Raw genomic sequence first — 17,332 nt, 5'->3', positions numbered from 1 at the left:
CACACTCACATAGTCACACATATATACAGACCAGAATCCCCTTGCTTTGACAGCATAATGCTATATTTTTCTCACTGGAAATTTGATTGTTTAAGTTTTTTTTGTTGTTGTTGTTACCCACATGTAAAGTGCTGTAACTACTTATGCATAAGCTTCAAACCAAGTAAATTTAGACAATTTTACAGGAGACTTTACTTCTTTGTTATATGCACTTGGTTGCATTTAAATTACAAAGGGGAATGTGCAGCAGGATAGAGATCTTTCAGGTTAAAAGCCAGCACAACATTACCCTTGAGTTACTGGGTATGATTTTCCATAAATATATTTTCCTTCCTGGAACCAATACACTCATTCTAGAAAAATGGCAGAGAACTGTACGGTGACATTTAGTGAAAATTCAGTTTTGAAATGGACCTGTGGCTTTAAACTATTATCTCACTTTCATGCATCTTAGATCAAGACCATTGAAAACTGTTTATTCAAAACTCCAAATGTCAGCATGAAGTGTTCAGGAATTAATATTATTCTGAGGTGTGTGTGTGTGTGTGTGTGTGTGTGTGTGTGTGTGTTTGATATTTTCCAAAAATAAAAAATAAAACTGCAAAAATATTTTTAATTATGAAGTAGGCATTTTTATCATTTCTAAACTTTAGACTTCGTGGAGAATTTGGGTTTAAATATAAATAATGTCAGTTTAATAGATGATTTCTAAAAACAAAAAAATAAAAATGTACTAAATCCAATTAAACTGGAGACAGGAGGTAAATACTAAATCACCTAAATGAAATGCGGGTCATTGAAAAGGGAAGCCATTCTGGAGACCATTCATTGTTTGTTTTAAAAACCTTTGCAGAAGTAGGTGCTTCTTTAAGGTATGTGAATAACTGATTTAAAAATTAGCTCGTGGGGCGCCTGGGTGGCTGTCGGTTGAGCGTCCGACTTCAGCTCAGGTCACGATCTCGCGGTCCATGAGTTCGAGCCCCCCGGTCGGGCTCTGGGCTGATGGCTCAGAGCCTGGAGCCTGCTTCCAATTCTGTGTCTCCCTCTCTCTCTGCCCCTCCCCCGTTCATTCTCTCTCTCTGTCTCAAAAATAAATAAAACGGTAAAAAAAATTTAAAAATTAGCTCGTTCCCATCTTGCACAATGGTGGGTGAAAAATCTGAGAAGCTGGCTACTAAGAAGAAACCTGAAGTCAAGAAGTCTGATGCCGGTGGCAAGTTAAAAAGGGTAACCTCAAGGCTAAAATGCCAAAGAAGAGGAAGCCACACTACAGCCAAAACCCTGTCTGAGATAGAGGAATTGGTAGATATTCTTGATCAGCTATGTATTCCAGAAAGACCATGTGCCAAGAGGAAGCATTCAGTGGCTAAATCCAGGGTTGAAAAGAAATAGAAGGAAAGGGTTCTTGCTGCTGTCACAAAACCAGTTGGTGCTGACAACAATTGAGGTACTCAAGTGTTAAACTTCACAAAATGCCTATGTATTATCCTACTGAAGATGTGCCTTGAAAGCTGTTCAGGCAGCATGTGAGAACCCAAGAGCTAGCACTGCTCCTGGGGCCATTTTGACTATCCTCACTGGGTACCACAGAAGCAAGAGGATGATTTTCTTGAGGCAACTAAGCAGTGACTCACTATGTGTGACCAGACCTCCAGCCCTCAATCGAATTCTTTTGTGTAGAACACACCAGAAATTCATCATTGCCACTCCCCACCCGAAATTGCTGTCAGTAGTGTGAAAGTCCCCAAACGTCTTTCTGATGCTTACTTCAAGAAGAAGCTGAGTAAAACCAGAAAACAGGGAGGTGAGATCCTCGACACAGAGGAGAAATAGGAGATTACAGAGCAGCACCAGGTTGATCAGAAAGCTGTGGACACACAAATTCTGCCAAAAATCAAAGTTGTTCCTCATCTTGAGGGCTACCCCTGCTTTGTGTTTTCTCTCACAAATTGAGTTTATCCTGAAAAATTGATTTTCTAAATTTCCTTTTTTTTCTAAATTTCTTGCAAAGAACCTAATTAAATAACTGATCCATTAAATAAGTGAATAAGTAAATAAGAAAATAAATGAATAGTTAATAATTTAATAAATTAATTAAATTCACCCTTTAAATCAAGAAAAAGTTTAAATAGGAAGCATTTGTATCAGATAACTTCTATGTCTCCTACCTAATTCAGCATGAAAATTGTTTTTTGCATTGTTCCAGAGAGCAAGTAATATGCACAGCAGAAAGATAAATGTGTCTGGTCACTGTCCTAAAGGAGTTCTGTACTTTGGGGAAGATGAGACACCGGGTAAGACAAGATAGTGAGTCATAGAATGTAATAAGTGACAAGAAAGCTAGAGCAGCTCTTCTTCTGTCACACAACTCCATATCGCTTGAAAAATCAGCCACCTCTAAGTGAAGTGTGATTGTATAACTCTCCTGGATGTCACAATTATGCAGAATAAATCATTAGCACCCATGGAACCAGAACCCACTACCCAGCTTCAATGTAAACCAGGAATGATTCCCTGATGTTGCATAGTCCTTCTTCTGTGTACCCCAAGACATGCATTATGATCTAAGCTCTTATCTCACTTTTCTTGGCCTCTCCTAAACTGTCATAGTTCCTAATCTCCACCTCCTAAACTATGGTCTTTTGTTTTTTGGAACTTAACATCATTGATAAGCAAACTTCTTGGAATCCTGAATCTCTTTTCAGAATGTTTCCTTTACTTATTAGCTCCTAAAGAAACTTGACTGTACCCTGAAGTCTTCACTTCCTTTGTGGCCATCTCAATCTCATGGTGCTTATCTTATTTTTATTCATATCACAATTCCATAGGAAACAAATAGCGGTCATCTTTTACCCTATTGTAACTATCAGATCTTCCAAGCTAAAAAGTATTTCCATTTCTTTAAGACATAGAATGAACTGCTTAGTCATCTTCCTTGTTTCCATGATGTGCCAAACTCCTGCTAACTCCCATTCATCCAGTCAAAATGTAGTTCTTAACTCCAAGTTTTACTTTCCAACAGTTGATTTTCTCAGCAACATCAATATCCACTAGGTGTTTCAGACAACACATAATTTTTCAGTTTATTATCTCTAATAAAATTTTCCCCAAATTTTCAGCACCTGTTTTCTCTTATAACAACACTCAGGACAATTACAATCATCAAAACGTGACCCTAATTATCAAAAATTTGAATGCAAAAACTCTAGTTTTCCCCCAAAACTCTTTCCTTTTAGTTGACTTTTTCATGTACTTTCAGTTCAACTCTTCCGTCACCTACACAACATTATATCCTCCCAACCATTAATCTTACAGTTTGCTCATAATATGTCCATTATCCATTTCCCTCACTTCACTTTTTTTGAGTAGCTTAGAGTCTATGGTGCACGATGTAATTATTCGTCTATACCTCCATACGTGTTTAATCCATCCTCTGCTCCTTCCCTATCCCCATCACCACATTTTCCTTCCAAAGTTCCAAATCTGAATGAACCTAAAGAAAACCTGAATAACTCACTCCAAAATATGACATTTTGGCATATTGATTATTTTGAATTAAAAGCACATAAAAAACCACAGAACCAAGAAAGACACTCTGACCCTCCTTTTTTCTTCCTTAGATCAGAAGTTAAAACTCAGGTGAAAGTTACTGCCCCCCCATACCAGGAGAAAGGAAGACATTCTTATCGCCAGAAATGGTGGACCAAAAACCTGTACAAAAAACCTTGTTAAACTAACTTTATCTTCCTGTTAACTTCTTTACCATTTACTATCCCTCATCCAAACCCCTTTGAGTTGTCAATTCTTGACAAATGTGTTGTTTCTTTGTCTAAAAGGCATAAAAGTTTTTGTTCCAACACCTTTTCAAGTCTTCATTGTCCTGTGAAGTCTCCTATGTAAAATGTAAAAATTTAACAAAGTTTGTATTTTCTTCTCTTGTTAGTTCAATTCCTAGGCCCAGCTGGAGACCCTAAAGGAAGAGGCGAATTTTTTCCTCCCCAACAAACAAAAACATGTCTTCCATGGGTCTGTGACCAAGCAGCTAAATCACACATCCAAGCAAACACACCAATTTTACTTCACATTCAATATCTCTTATTCAAGTGGGCTGCAACACTGATAATTCTACTATTCCAGTAATTTACTCACTTTCTCATTCCCAGGAAGATTATATCATGTCTTCTTCTTTTTCCAAATACATATTATCTTACCCCCCCTTCTTTTGCCATCTCAGCTGATGAGCTTGCCTCCCACATGAGTGAGAAGAAAGAAATTATTAGGTGATAAATCTTTTATCTTTTACCTATAAAAACCAATCCAGGCAAGGCCACCAGTGACCTTGCCAAATCCAGTATTCTTTCTACCTACACAACACTTCACAAGCACTGTATTCAATACTATTGACATACCACTCCTGGAAACATTTCATCTCTCCTGACTTTTGTACCATCAGACTCTCCTTATTCTTCTCTAGGTTTCCACCCCCACCTCTTTTTTTCAAACTCCATATATGAAATTCCCTTGGGTTCTGTCCTATATAACTTCATACATTTCATTTTCTTCCTGGAACATAGTTTACACACATTTTTGTGTCATTTTTACCTGCTTCCTGTCTGTCCCCATAATTTCAGACACTAATGTTGTACATGCTTTTCTTAAGTTGTTCTCATCATCTTTTATATTCTAGCCATTTTGTTTCTGTTTACCTTACATCATACAGGGCAATACACACAAAATATATATTTGTTTTAGATGAATGGATTAACAGAGCTACTGTGCTCATATTACAATAGTAACATTTGTATCTATCTATATATATAGATAGATAGATAGATAGATAGATATAAACATAGAGACAAGGTCAAAGATTTGCTATCTCCTCTGTGTTTTCACAATTTTTAGAAACACCAGGTTTTCAGCTGTTCCTTTCTCTCATTGAAAGTAATCATATTCTGCTATTACATTCTTTTTCTTACTTGATATCTGTAACTGGCAGCTTTTTCTTCTCTTCTTGAGATATTGCGTCTATGCTAACGCTAAGGAGGTCTTTACCTGCTTGCAGCCAGAGTGGGAGGCTCTGCTCCAAGGGAGAAACTGCTTTTACTTTGGTGCCTACAGGGCATCTGACATCGTTCATTTTGATCAGGCTACTTTCTACCTTATTAGTGATGCTATATGCTTCATGGTGCAGGTTAATTTCCTCTTACAGATCTGCATAAATTGTCAACATTATCCTATATCTCAGCTACATATTCCTTCAGGGAATTGATCAGCATACCTTCTCTCACTTGAATGCTACATTTAAATTCCCTACATATCTGTATTGGAGTATGCCTAGAAAAAGAAGAGTATCTAGAGAATGTCTGGTTATAAACATTATCTGAAGTGGAGTTCAATAATGTCATTTTATGTATCAATAATTGAAATACTGGCTTAGTTTACCTGCTGTTTTTGAACAAAATGTTGACAGATTTCTGTTTAAGTAGGATCTCCTTTTTCTATACCTTTGTTATAACTGTTGGTGAGATATGGATTAAATAGGAATTAATTTAATTTGTAATTTTATATTCTGGAGACTTAAGTTTTAGGTATCAGGTCCCTTTTAATATCAAAATGGAGGAACTTATTGTTTGGTGAGGCATAGAAAGCCTAGCTTAACTACTCTCTAAGAAATAGAGGAAATATAAGGATGGATCAACTAAAATGAAATAATTCAGTGCTGTAAACAAGCTGCCAAATATATAACTTAAGCTAATTTTGCCTATAGGTAAAAAACACTTTAAAAAACCCCTTTTGTTTGTTTCTGTTATTGATGTTCATTTGAACTGTTATATGCAAATAGTTTAGTCAAGGAATTGTTTCCTCCATTTTGTTTTATAGCAATGAGTAGGGTTGAGTTCATGTAGGAAACAGAAACCACTGTACAATATTTTAAGAAGACAGTATTTTAATATGAAAACTAATGAAATTATTGAAAAGAGGAAATGATAAAAGGAAAGACTTCTCAGAAAGGCACATATGAAAATTTCCACTTTCCAGGGGAGCTACACCCTCTGTCCACTCAGAGCATGAGTTACTAGGAAGTTGCCATTGGTTTCATTGCATTCCAAAGCATAGTCTCTATCTACTCTTCAGAAGGCTAGGACCATAAAGCTGATGCCACCACAGATACAAATGTGTATTGACATAAACCAGTTGGGGATGGACACTGGACACTGATTCTGGCCACTGACTTATGTGATCACCTTTTAACACTTTTAACACCCACAACCTACACACGGCACACTGGAAATCTGTTTCAGACAAAGCCAATTCCACATCCTTGCTTTCCAGAAGAAAGGAGCTAAATGGCAAGAGGATTGCTTATGTTCCATTTTTGCCTTCCAAGGCTCAAGTAAAGATGTTGTTTTTAGCTTTATGGCATTCAGAGTAGGAGCGTGAGTAAATGCTGCATGACACTGACCAAATCCAACTTAAATATCTGTGAAGAAAACCAATACCAAAAGGTAGTGGGCATGAAAAGTCCATTTAAAAAGTTGGTCATGAATATCCCACTTTACAGATATTATGATATTGAAATAATGCAAAGTCTAGAATATGTTCTCTATTCCTTGAACTTCTCCAATCATGAAATATTTGAATTTCCTAAATTCCCTAGGCTTTCTCTTGTCTTTTGCCTTACACATTGCTCCTAAAAATGTACATCATTCTCTCCCTACATCCTATTTATTGGCCCATCTGTCTATTTCAGGAAGCCTTGTTGTATCTTCAACTTCACTTGCATTTACTTCTACCTATATGCTCCCAAAGGTCTCAGTGAAATCTCTACCATAAACTACCTATTAACATACCAATATATTCCAATAGATCATAAAAGTTTTTAAAGACAGTCTTCTTCTTCTGTACTCAGTGTGCGTAGCAGGTGTTCAGTAAAAGTTATTTGAATCTACATTCAAATGCCATTTGCAGGCTTTTTGGTACCATTTAAATATCAGTCATTTTTAACAAACTTTCATTGTATTCAAGGTGCTTTATTGCTGATTACATGGTACATAAAAGGATTAGGTACTTGTTCTCAGTTTTAAGTTTAAATGTATTGACCTGTTAGGTAGATCCAATTATATTTACTTGTTTATGTTTTCATAAACTTGAAAAATTTGAAAGATAAGGAAGATTTTGTACTGTCCCATCCAGAAATGTTAAATCAACCATTACACTGAGTCTTAGCTTTTTTTTCTTTATTAGAAAAAGTTGGTAACCCAGGACAAAATTAGAGGTTGTCATCCACACAGAAGATAATCACCACCAACCTGTCCACCACTAAGGACTAGTTTTGAGCAGCACATAAAATGGGAGGAGGAATCTTTGGGTGAAATTGGATGTCCTGCAATAGTTGGTGGAGTTGAGAACAGAAGAAATATGTTTTCTGAGAATTAATGACATTGCCTTCCTTTGCCAGAAATTCCATCCCAATACCTCAACCACTTGAATGACTGTTCTTTGAGAAAATATTAACAAAATGAATTTTTCATTTTGTGTAGTATAAACCCAATAATTTTAAGGCTTTTTTTTCTCATGATCTTAACAAAATCACAGAACTTTTAGAAAAATTTCAGATGTGAATGGTAGGTGTTATAGACTGAATTTAATTTATAGTGAATTGCTTATATTTAGGAATTGGTATCTTTTTTAAAAAAAAATCCAAATTCTAAAATCTGCAGAAGAAAAGTTTGGAAAGTAAATTATAGACCATCACAATAATTATATTATTATTATGATTTTATACATCACTATCTCATAAAGCAAATATTGTACAGGGAGTCAAACCCAGATGGGATGGCAAACATCTTTACAGTAGAGAATAGAAAAACATATACAACCATTTTATGAGCTACTTACATCTAAATATAGCTGTTGTTAATAACTGAGGGGCTTTAGGAAACAGAATAAACTGTCAGTTATCACTCTTTCTGCTATTAATGCCTGAGTAATTAATATACCAAAAATTCTTTTTCAAGTCCTGAAAATGAAAAGCTGGCCAGGGCTGGGGTGGGAAAGAACAAGCAAAAGGAGAAAGAAAGAAAGAAAGAAAGAAAGAAAGAAAGAAAGAAAGAAAGAAAGAAAGAAAGAAGAAAGAAAAGAAAGAAAGAAAGAAAGAAAGAAAGAAGAAAGAGGAAAAGGAAGGAAGGAAGGAAGGAAGGAAGGAAGGAAGGAAGGAAGGAAAAAGAAAGAAAAAGAGTACATACCGGTTAAAACAGGGTGAGAGTAGGCTTTTTATTTGTTTGTTTTAGTTAAATCCTAATAATTTGTTAATTCCTTTCCGATTTAAGTAAATACAAGTGAGAATTTTTTTTTTTAATGTTTATGTTTGACAGAGAGAGAGAGAGAGACAGAGTATGAGCGGGGGAGGGACAGAGAGAGAGGGAGACATAGAATCTGAAGCAGGCTCCATCCAGGCTCTGAGCTATCAGCACAGAGCCCAACGTGGGGCTCAGACTAACAGACTGAGAGATCATGACCTGAGCCAAAGTCGGACCCTCAACCGATTGAACCACCAAAGCGCCCGGAGAACATTTTTTTATAAATAAAAGTGTCATAAGTGCTTTAAATTATATAAAATTGGTAAAAATTGCAGGAATATATTTTTTCAGAGTAAACTGAAAGAGGCCAGCCTTTAGAAATTTGCCCTGTGGGTATATTAACAAAAATTCACATATTAATTATGAATAGAATGTGCCATCCATACTGGCAATTGTTCTTAATCAGAGAACAATTAGATTAAGACAAAAAAAAAAAAAAAGGAATGTGATTCCATGCACCTAAGTATTATACAATACTTTAATTTCTCTTACATACTGATAAAATAGACTTTAGTGTCTCACTTTTCTTCTTTTTTTTTCTCTTCCTGATTCTCCCTTCCCTACCTCTTTTTTTCCTTCTTATTTGAATTTGTGAAAGTAAACTGGCTTTTTGTAGAGTTAAATGCTGTTGCTGAAAATTACGGATATCTTGTTTAGTCTGCATTCTAATTTTGCATATTTTAGGCAGTTGGTATATGTTTCCAATTCCCTTGGTTTCACTGACAAGTCACAGTACAATGCAGTGCCTGACTTATTATATATGGCTTTCAGTAAAACTTATTGATTAAATAAATGAGTTCAGTACATCAAGAAATAGTGGCCCTTTTCCTTGTGAAGCTTTCCCATTGCATTAGAATTCTGCTGCTGCCTTAGTAATTTCCCACAAATTAAGCAGCTTAAAGCAGCACAGACTTACTATCTTAAAGGACTGGAGGCCAGAAGTTCAACACAGTTCTCACTGGACTAACATCAGGTTGTTTAGTTAGGCCGTGTTATTATTGGAGGTTTTAGGAAAGAAAATGCTTCCAGACTCATTTAAGTTGTCCAGTTCCTTGCAGTTGTAGGACCTGAGTCCCTGTTTCCCAGATGGCTGTGAGTTCGCAGCTCTTCCTGGCTCCTAAAAGTCTCTCTTCTCCCCTTACATGTGGACTTTTTCATCTCAGAGCCAGCAACAGCGCATTGAGTACTTTCATTCTCTCTGTCTCTTCTGCTTGCAAATGGAAAAGGTTATTTGCTTTTAATAAATCATGTGATTATTTGAACCCACCTGGATAATCTAGGATAATGTCCCCATTTTAAGGTCTGTAATCTAAATTACATCTTTGATGTCTTCTTTTGACATGCAAAATAACATATTCTGAAATACCTGAAAATTAGGGCATGGACATCCTTGGGATGTTATTACTCTGCCAACTATGCCCATATTTTCTTTATTACTCATTTGATTATTTAAGTGACTGATATAAAAAAAATAGCTCAAATTTGTGTGTTTTACAATACTTGAAATGAAATCAAAATGATCCGTGGAGTCTTGGGAAGAACTTCTTTGCTTCTCAAACATTGCACTTGCTGATAGTTATTACTAAATATTTATCTACCCTGGAGTAATAAAATAAGTGCTTCGTAGTCACTTCTTACCGTCACATGAATGTACCTTTTTGACAATCATTTCCTCAATATAGTTTGGTAGGAATAATAGGGGAATGGGATTAACTATGCTCAGGTATCACATTGGTCCACAAATAAGACTTAATATTGATGAAACATGGCATGAACCTCCTTGTAAAGATTAGATTTCAAAATATTGTGAATCAACTTGTAATTAGCAAGATCACTTATAGTTGGTTGATATATGATTGTTGTAGTCCATGGCTTGGGTTTGCATACATTAAACTTGATAAATATTTTTTAATATAAGAGATTTAGCATGAAGATTGAAATTTCAGGAATTTATGTTTAGTAAATTCAACTTTAATAAAAATGCCTTATATTGATATAGTACTTTATATTTCAGAAAGTCTTTTTCTTTATATTTACAAATATAATTCTTACAACCCTGTAAAGTTATTATGACAAAGTATATGATCTATATCCAATGACAGATTGAATATATGGTCATGATCCTAAACTGAATCTTTCAATTTCTTGTTTCACTTCCCACCTAGTTTTCTGTGTTTTTGTGCATATTTGTGTGTTAGTAAAAATCTTATTCAAATATATGATATAAGACTAGATAAAACCACCTGTGCAATAAGAATGATACAAAATCCTCCTAAAGGCAAAAAGATAGAGTAAATGGATTCTGGAAGATCTGTCCCTACAACTCTATTCTTCAAAACTCTATCAGGGGTTGGGGGAGGCTAAGAATATGATAGGTAAGATGTTGATCACTTCAAAACTTTACAAATACCTGACAATTTAAAAAGTTTTAGTCTTTTTTTTTTCTACGTATTGAGATGTTTGCTTATTTGATGTCTATATTCACACAGGTTATATAACTTCACCCCCCCAAAAAACAACAGTTAAAATAATTAAAGTCAATAGTACACTCAAGGGCAAACATTTGTCAGTCACTGTATGTCAAACTCCTATGTATGAGTTATTGCTTATTTATGCACTGCAGCCTAAGGTAGAATTTCCTTGAATTATAGCTACCCAAACTAAAAATTTTAATTATTTTTGTTATTGGATCAACCTAAGCAATGAAAGCACAGTCAGATTATTCAAAAAACAAAAAGGCCAAAATCTTCCCAGAACATTCCTCTAACACAGAAGTTGGACATCTATTCCAAATCAAAGTTTTTAAATAATTTTGTGTCAATTGTATATCTTGTTTTATTTTATAAAAATAATCTCTTGTGCCAATGATATCTTTACTTAATTTATAATACATAAATGAACTGCCTTAACATTCTACCAAATATTTGAAATTTAATGTGAGAATCATTTCCCATTGTATATTTGTTTAGTAATTCACAATCTTTGAGGTTCTGATTGATATTGAACTTGCACTGCATTGTAATTTACTAGATTTTTTCAATAGCAATGAAGCGTGACAACTCATAAAATACCCTACATTGCCTTGTTTATTTCAAGGACATTTCTCTAATAAAGAACAAAATGAAATAGAGTGAAGACAAGCCAAATTTTAAAGAGAATACTATTTAGTTTTGTGAACTGCATTCCTTGAGTGACGCAAGCAAAATGACTGTCTAGGGTGTGACAAATACAATAAATTAGGAAAGGTGTCTCAGTCTTTAGGATTTCCTACCAAATGGTTTCTTTAATCATTAAATACTGACCTAGTCTAGGAGGGAAGTTAATGAAATCTGGCTGAAAATCTATTGCACTTGACCATCATGGCCTTTGCATCCCCCTCATATTGACTAAAAACCTTTAGACCTGTTTCTTCTTGATTCTTGTCTTCTGACCTCCCTTTTCTTAGAACATTTACTTTAGAAAACTTGTAATTGCCAACCCTTTCTCTGCCCCTTTGAGATGTAAATCTTTTTATAAAACCTCTTGTCAGTTTTACGACCAAGGACTGTATTTCTCAAGGACCTGGAAGCCATCCTTTTGAAATATAAACTTGAAGGAAGGTGGCATCCCTATTCCCAGTTTTCTGTAGGAGGACAGGAGCCTAACATTTGGGAGCATCTTAATCCATATTGTAAAATTATCTCCTGTCCTGTCCACCCCCACTCCAACTCTTAAAATCTCTCCCACTTTTGGTTTGGGGGCAGGGGTGGGGGGTGGGGGTGTGCTCACACTCAGTTCTGGCATTTCTCTCCTATTGCTTACTCTTGAGTAGTCTTCCTTCCCTGTTTAACTTTATCCTGTGCAATTTTTCCTTGACACACTCTAAGACAAAACTTAACCATGAATATCAGAAAATGAGGAAGGAAAACTCTCTTTAACTTATAATGTATAGCATTGTAATTAGGTATAAAAAACATTTTTGGTTCCAGATGAATATTAAGCACATATTAAGATATGTTTTTGCCTTCCCGTTTACTGAAAATTGCACTAAAATGAAATGTTAAGATGCAGCAAGAAAGAAAATACTAACAATGCAGGGAAGATAGTGACTGGGTCAGAGAGGTGATGTTAATCAACAATTTGTGAGATAATTCATCAGATTTCATGAAGGGTGTAGATGAAAGAGGAACGTGCAGAATTCCAAAGGTAAGATTTATGGAATATACTTTGAGCATCTCTAGAGTTTGTGACAGTCAATGTGCCCATTAGGACATCAGTGGGGCTCAGGACTCCTATCAGAATTGCCTACAGAAAACTGAGCTGAGGAGCAGGGCTGGATAGTAAGAGCTCATGAAAGGATATAAAACCAGGCAATTGTGTCATTCTGTTCTCACATTCTTCCCTCATTCCCAGACAGAACAAAGGCTATTAAGTTTGGGCTGGCAAAACTGAGATATATTTTCTCCAAACTGAAAAACAAAACCAACCAACTTGCCCAACAGACAAGCAACGATGCAAGAAGCTTAGTTCCACGCCATGGTTCTGGAGAAAAAATCCTTCCCCCACAGACATCTGGAGAATCCACATACTTCAAGGGAAAACTACCTTGTTTCACAGAATTCCCACCCAAAGAAGAAATATACAAGAAGTTCTTTCTGTACAACAGTAAATAAAAAAATGCAGAAATCCACCAAGCCATTTTTGGAGTGTGAATAGACAATTGCAGATCAACAGATATATAAAAAGATCTGACAACATAAAAATTAAAACAACAAATAAATAATTATTTCCTTTAAAAACCTATATCAAATTTATGGCCCGAATGTAAAACAAAACAACTGATAGATTATAAGAGAAGACAGTCCATTATCTATCGTTTCTTGTTTAGTTCTTCTTTGTTACCTGTGCTGCCTTTCATGGAAATCTTGTTTACTTGCTGACATTAAATATTTTAAATGGGTTACTTTCTGGGTGAGTTATTTTTTTAATGGAGTCCTGCATACACAAAGTGATTTAAAATCCCTGAGTTCCTGGGATGAAAAAAGGAAAAGCTTCAGGCACTCCCTGATGGGACATTGTTTGCATGGGGAAGCTGGAGCCTGGCTAGCTAGATGCAGGGCATCTTATATGATGTTTTTGGCAAACATATTTGGCTTTCTTTAGTTGGTCCTGAGTTATAAGGGAGGGGCGATAATTAGATCAGCTGATAATTATTGGGCAAATTTCAACAGGTTGGGGATGATTGCTACAGAGGCTGCAGTTTAGTTTCCTGGACTGGTTACTGCAGAGGTTGTGCATGAGAGTTTTAATTTTTTATTTGATCTCACCACTGCACTTTTGTGTACTCAATCTCTCAAGTGTTTTAGATGACCTACAAGCCTGAGTTTTGCAGCTTTCACATCAGTCCCTCTCCCCAAGCACACCACACACACACACCACATACAGTGAGGGCATTAAAGCTCCAGTACACAAGATGGCCTGCCCATTGGGTATTGCCATGGGCTGAACAGTTTACTTGTGTTTACTCAGTCTGGATTGTGCCTCGTCCTCCTCCTCCTCCTCTGCCTCTTCTTTTTCTTCCTCCTTCTTTCACTTTGGTATCTAGGGATTTTCATTTATTTTCTTAATTTGGTTTTTTAAAGCTCAGTTGTATAACTCATTTTCTTATTATATTTCAAACTGTATTTCAGTGAGTTTGGGGTAGAAGAACTTTGCATATTAGCTTGTCCTGCCACTTGAACCAGAGTGTTTATAACAGTAAAAATAAAAATCAAAAGATGAAGACACTTAGAAAAAAGGGAATAAAAAAGAGGTAAATCTGACACTGATGTTTAATTTTTAAAAATGGAAAATTTAGCATGAGAACTAACTAAATGTCGTTGAAGGGCAGTATGAAGCTACTATCTCTAAGTGTAAGATATAAAAATGCAATTTATAGGGCTAGTCCTGTGGGGAAAAATATGGTAAAGGACATTCTCTTAGGGGCACTACATACTCAGTTTTCTGCAGTTATTTACCACAGTTATGGGGATCTTTTTTCTCTAAAGTGCTAAGCTTTTACATGTTGTCTTCTATTAAATTGTGGTCCTTTCTTTACATCCAACAATTTCACGCTGTCCCCTTAAAAAAATCAACTATTTACTACACTTGCCCACACAAAAACACACTTTTATTCAATATTGCTCTACTTTTTCCTTTGTCAGACTTACCTTGAAAGGAGAAATGCAAATTAAAAATAAGAGGCTTAGTTCCCCCTGTTGAAAGTAAAGAAAGAGACTCTCCCTTTAGAGCATTACTTTAGAAAACTTATAATTTTAAGTGCTTTCTCTCTTTGAAATGCATGTAAATATTTTTAGTTGCTAAATAAGCCTCTTGCCAGGACCCAGAAATGTCTTTTTTTAGGAACACAGAAACCATCTCTTTCAAATGTAATCATCAAAGTAGATAGAGTCCCTACCTCCCAAATTTCATGGGAGGCCAGAAGCCTAACACAGATAGGCCTCTCCTTCCAAGTTGTAGAACTGTCTCTTGTCATAAAGATATATGTTCATTATTCCTTCAGTTAAAAACAAATAGCAAACCTAGATAGTCACTTAATCACCACGTAAATCTAGGATGAATATGTGTGACAAAATGTCCTTTCAGTCCTTTTACTTAAGAACTAATTATTATTTGAGAACATGTGTGTAATAGGTTGTGTCTGCTTGTTTATCTCAAAGAGTGAGATTTCTTTCCATTTTTTTAATGTTTTAGATTTCCTTTTATGCACATCACCTTCTGGTTTAATGCTTATTCAATAATAAAATCGTTTTCTTTCTCTACTACTTTTATGAATAGATTTTCTGGGTTGGCAGCAGATTTTTATTTTTATTTCCCCCAAGAACCTCCTCCAGAATGGTTAAGAGTCTACTTCTGGACAACAGAGTTTCTGAATGCACATTACATAAAATCCAGAAGAAGTTGCAACTCAATGCAAATGGAGAAATCCTTTTCTGTGGATGTTTTCCTATAGATTGCTAAACCATTGATCCAAAAGAAGGAATTGGGAAGATCTTTTCTGCCACCTGGATATGAAATTGCAACCTGAGGTATTATATAACTGAAACCTCCATTCATCATCAATGGTTTGAAATAGACACAAGAACAGCCAAAACAAGTAAAGTCTGTCTTCACTTCTGTTGGAACAACTGGGAATGATGCTAGGTTTGTACACTTGAAAATTTATGAAACTACAAAGGACCATTTGCCAACAGAGATCCTGTGAGAATGAAGTAAAGTGGAGGCAAATAGCAGAGGAAGCAGAAGAAGCAAGAGACAGAGTTAGAGTCCTAATGACATCCTTGAAATATTTCAGTCTAACTTTTGAGATTTAAGTTACTCTAATTTGTGCTTATATCAGTTGTAAAATAAAAATTTGAACAAATTCACTGACTATGACACATAAAATGGTCTCATATGAAAGGCGTACAGGTTGAAATATTGAAAGGTTTTCTTTATACATTTTCTCCTCTTACAAATATTTATTGAACACCTATCATATGACACACACTCCTCTAGTACCAGGAATTCCTCAGTGAACATATCAGGGAAAAATCCCTGGATTCAGTTCCTATATACCTATAAGAGGGTTAGTCAAGAAACTAGATAAATAATCAAACTGCATGGAGAAACGCCTGGGTGGTTCAGTCCATTAAGCGTCTGACTCTTAGCTTTGACTCAGATCGTACTCTTATGTTTCGTGAATGCTGACAGTGCAGAGCCTGCTTGGGATTCTCTCTCTCACACCCTCTCTCTGCCCGTCCCTGATCACTCTTTCTCTCTCAAAAATAAATAAACTAAAAAAAAATGCATGGAAAGAAGGCAAAGGAAACACAATGCTCCATGAAATAAAGAGATGAATAAGGAGGTTAGGTGGAAACTTAGGTAAGGAGTTCAGGCAGATCTTGTAGAGAAGGTGACTTTTTATTCATAGACCTGAAAAAAATTAAAGGGTTTGCCAAGAGTATGTCTGAGGGAACACCATCTCAGGCAGTGGGAATAGGGACAGCACTCTTAAATGGGAGTGAGCCTGACGTGTTCTAGAGCACTGATTAGACCAGTACAGCTGGACTGAGGAATGAGTGAGTAATTGGAAATGAGGTGTGAAAATTGTCTGACTGAAGCTTGTTGCTCCTCAGAAGGACTTTGACTTTTGCTCTGAATGAAATGGGAAGCCACTTGACAAATCTATCAGAGGATTGCCATTCAATTTATATATTGAAATATATTATTCAGATTTTTCATTGTATACTTTTTAAATAATAATATATGTAGTTATAGCAACTAACATAGTTCCCCTACTTTCTTTGCACTAATTGTTTCCTGGTTCTGACAGTTTGGCATTCAGCTCTTTTGACTCAGAGATTGAATGGTACAAGTGTTTGGACTGGTCGACAGCTATAAGGTCGAGCCTTATAGTTAATGTTTTATCCTTTTACAAGGAGAAAATACTATGAGTTAATTCTAATGACTACAATTAATTTTAAATGTCATAGAAAAAAATACATTTGTGACTAGAATAAACTTTGGAAATTCTTCATTTGCCTTTTGCTTATCATTCTTATCTTTGTGGCACAAAAACTGAAGTCAAAGCACAAAACACTGAAACTGTTAATTGGTAAGATAAGATTAACTCAGGGGTACCTGGGTGGTTAAGTTGGTTAAGCAAGGGATTCTTGATTTTGGCTGAGATCATGATCTCAGGGTTTGTGAGTTTGAGTCCCCAATTTGGCTCTGTGTTGCTGGCATGGAGACTGCTTGGGATTCTCTCTCTCCCCGTCTCTCTCTGCCCCTCCCCCACTTGTGCTTGCATGCTCTCTCTCTCTCTCTCTCTCTCTCTCTCAAAATAAGTAAACTAACTTAAAAAAAAGATTAGCCCAGCAAACTGCTAGCCCCCATTCCTCTGAGAGAGAGAGAAAGAGAGAGAGAGAAACAAAGACATTATGTTAGGTTAT

The 17,332-nt window shown here is 35.8% G+C and overlaps 1 pseudogene; it reads left to right on the top strand.

The window, feature by feature from the left end:
* The first annotated feature begins 1,143 nt into the window (after positions 1-1,143).
* Positions 1,144-1,980, top strand: LOC122199355 (annotated as a pseudogene).
* Positions 1,981-17,332: the final 15,352 nt, after the last annotated feature.

This window comes from Panthera leo, chromosome A1 (assembly GCF_018350215.1).
Source record: "Panthera leo isolate Ple1 chromosome A1, P.leo_Ple1_pat1.1, whole genome shotgun sequence".
Taxonomy (NCBI): Eukaryota; Metazoa; Chordata; class Mammalia; order Carnivora; family Felidae; genus Panthera; species Panthera leo.
Note: the sequence above shows the minus strand (reverse complement) of the source record. Positions and strands in the feature narration are given on the sequence as shown.